Below are 3,656 nucleotides of genomic sequence, written 5' to 3' on the forward strand. Positions count from 1 at the left end.
ATACACATTTATACACATACACACACACACAGAATATACAAACATTCACATAAATATATACACTTATACTCACCATCGCACACACACTATACAAACGCATATAATTACATATATACATATGTACACACTTGTACTACCATATAAATTGACACGCGTCTGTACAAACATGTATAAACATAACAGATACATATATGTGTGTGTGTGTGTGTATATACACCTGTATATATCCGTGCAAATCTATATGTGTATATTTCAGTCCACTTGTAAAAGCATACATACGCATACATATCTATAGACGCGTATACATTCACATAAACGCACACACACACTCACACACACACACTCACACACACACACTCACACACTTATATATCACTACCTGCTCTCCATTTAACATTTTTGAGAATATAAACCAGAAAACTATTTTTGCTGTTATCGTAGACTTTTGGAGATTCAATTTTTGCGTTCCGTGAGTTTTTGAGTGGGTGTATAGAAATGTGAGAGTCGTTCTACGTATGTGTATGGTTGCATATGTGTAAGAGTGTACACATGCGAGTGTAAGAGAGAGGGCGCGTGCGTTGAGAATGAGAGACGTATCTACAAGTCTGGTTGTCGAAGAGACACGCGCATACACATGGATATTATGTTATATATGTCTGTGAGAAATGTATGTGCATTGATATATATATGGAAGTATGCATATATATATGCATGTATGTTTATGCGTTTACATGTATAAACATTTTAATTTGTGTATCTCTATATAGAAAACACTATATATATAGGTTTGCATGTATATACACATGTACGTTTATATCTATATATATCTTAATATAAATGTTTATTTCAAGGCGGTGAGCTGGCAGAAGTGTTAGCACTGCGGGTGAAATGCTGAGCTGTTTCGTCTGTCTTTATGTTCTGAGTTCAAATTCCGTTGGGGTCGACTATGCCTTTTAACCTTTCTGGACCGTTAAATTAAGTACCGGTTGCGTACTGGCATCAAGCTAATAGACTGGCCCCCACCCCTCAAAAAAAAATTTCGAACCCTGAGTAGAAAAGAATATATATAAATGACCCTGCGAGAAACGTTAGAATACTCTCATAAATAACATCTTTTCTTTAAATTTTGTTGAGAATTTCTTTAAAGAAAACTTTTGATTATTATACTAACTTTGACCTTTTTCCGGGGTCAAATATTTATTCTTTTATGAGCTCTAAAGCAATACAACACAATTATATATATAGAAAGAATTGATAAGGCGTAATTAAGCCTCTAACCAACGCAAAATATGACGCAACATTCACACGAAGCCTTATACAATGTTACTTTTAACACCCTCCTTTGCACACGTGCTTGATTAAACAATAAGCAAATTCAATTATCAAACAAGAGAAACTGTCTCCACCATCCCTTCCTTTTGAACCACAATCTGCAACCATATACATTTTTCCTGTCCTTTTATATCACTCCTTCCCTCACAATTCCTTCCTCTTCCTGCCTACAAACTCACGTAGCCACACCTAATTTTGATATACAACGTTTTTTCCATTCAAAGAACATCCTACCGAGAATGCTAAATAAAACGTTTGGAAACCAAAGCATGCGAAACTCTGATAACGGCTGCCGAAATTATTCTTTATAAAATTTGATAAATATGCTACGACGGTAATCTATTAAAAATTTTTGACTTATATATCAGTTTAATGTTCGAGTGTTTGTGTCTACACGCATACAGACACACACATATGCATATATACATACATACACTCACACACACACACACACACACACACACACACATACACACACACACATATATATATACACACAGAAGTATGTTTGTGTGCATGTATATATATATATATATATTTGTGACTATATACAAATATATATATATACACACATATATATATGTATGTATACATATATGTATGTATGTATGTATATGTATATATATAGATATATATATGTGTATATATATATATATAAATATATATATATATATATATATACATATATATATATATATATATGTATATGTATATATATGTATATATACATACATATATATATCATATATACATGTATATGTATATATATACATATATATACATATATATATACATATACATATATATGTGCGCGCGCGCGTGTGTGTGTGTGTGTGTGTGTGTGTGTGTTGAGAGAGAGAGAGAGAGATAGAGAAATGGGGAGGCACATGCAACATGTTCTGAAATTCTGCTTTCTTATGCCTGTGCTTGCACTTGAGTGTGTGTAAGTGAGATAGAGCGAGTGTGTGTGTACGTTTGTTTGTTAGTTTGTGCGTGTGTGTGTGTGTATATACATGTGTGCCTGTGTGTTTGTGTATATGTGTGTGTGTGTGTTTTGTCATTTACTCCAACAGATAACTGTGTGGAAGTATATCTTCTACACAGTAATTAGATTACATTGAAATACTTTGGTGGTGGTGATGGTGGTGGTGGTGGTGGTGAGGCTTGCAGTCGTCACTTTAATGACTGTTGTGGTGTTGATGGAGGTGGCGTTGGTCGGTGGGCGTGGCTTTGATGGTGATGGCGGTGGCCGGGCGGCGTGGCGGTGGTGGTGCGGGAGTGGAGGAGGTGCTGATTTGGAGATAAATCAAGCAATTGTGTCGCACGTCATGTTAGCGAGAGAATAAACGCCATATTGGGAAAGGAAGAAAGGAAGGAAGGAAGGAAAGGAGAATGGGAGCGAGGGGTGGAGGGGGGAGGGAGGGAGGAATAAATGAATGGTTAAAAGAACGTTAGAAAGAGGAAACCAAAAAAGAAAGAAAGAAACGAAGACAGTAAAACAAAATTTCAACAAGGATGAAGAGGATGTGATGAGGATGGAAAGGTTGGTGACGACGACGACGGCAATGATGGTAGTGACGATGATGATGATGATGACGATGATGATGATGATGATGATGATGATGATGACGATGATCGTTGTGTTGATGACGATGTTGATGATGATACCGATAATGATGATGATGATGAAGACCACGTTCATGATGATGATGGCGATGACGTTAATGATGGAGGTGATGATGGTGGTGGTTGTGGTGATGGTGGTGGTGGCGGTGACGATAATGATGATGGTAAAGTTGATGACGATGTTAAAGACGAAAGAGATGATGACGACGATGATAAGGATTGTAATGATAATGATGATGAGACGGTGATCGAGATGATGACGATGGTGATGATGACGATGACGAAGATAACGACGATGACGACGACGACGAGGAGGACTACGATGACGATGGTAATGATGATGATGATGATGATGACGATGATGATGATGATGATGATGACGAAGACGGCGGCGATAAAAAATACACATCACCTTAGTTTTGTTAGTGAAGAAATGTGGCGGTTAAAAGATAAGACTGTGTTATCAGGTAAACACTGTGTCGAATAAAGGAGGCTGATGGTGGTGGTCGTGGTGGCGGCGTGTTCACTGTCATTGTGTATCTGTATGTGCCTTTGTGTGTGTGAGTGTATGCGTACGTGTGTGTTTGTGTGTGTGTGTGTGCGTGTGTAAACATGTGCTTGTATATAAATGTGTGTACGATATGTATCATGCAAAATGTTTGGGGTTGTTTTTTTTTTTTTTTTTTTTTTTTTTTTTT

This window comes from Octopus bimaculoides, chromosome 20 (genome assembly GCF_001194135.2).
Source record: "Octopus bimaculoides isolate UCB-OBI-ISO-001 chromosome 20, ASM119413v2, whole genome shotgun sequence".
Classification (NCBI taxonomy): domain Eukaryota; kingdom Metazoa; phylum Mollusca; class Cephalopoda; order Octopoda; family Octopodidae; genus Octopus; species Octopus bimaculoides.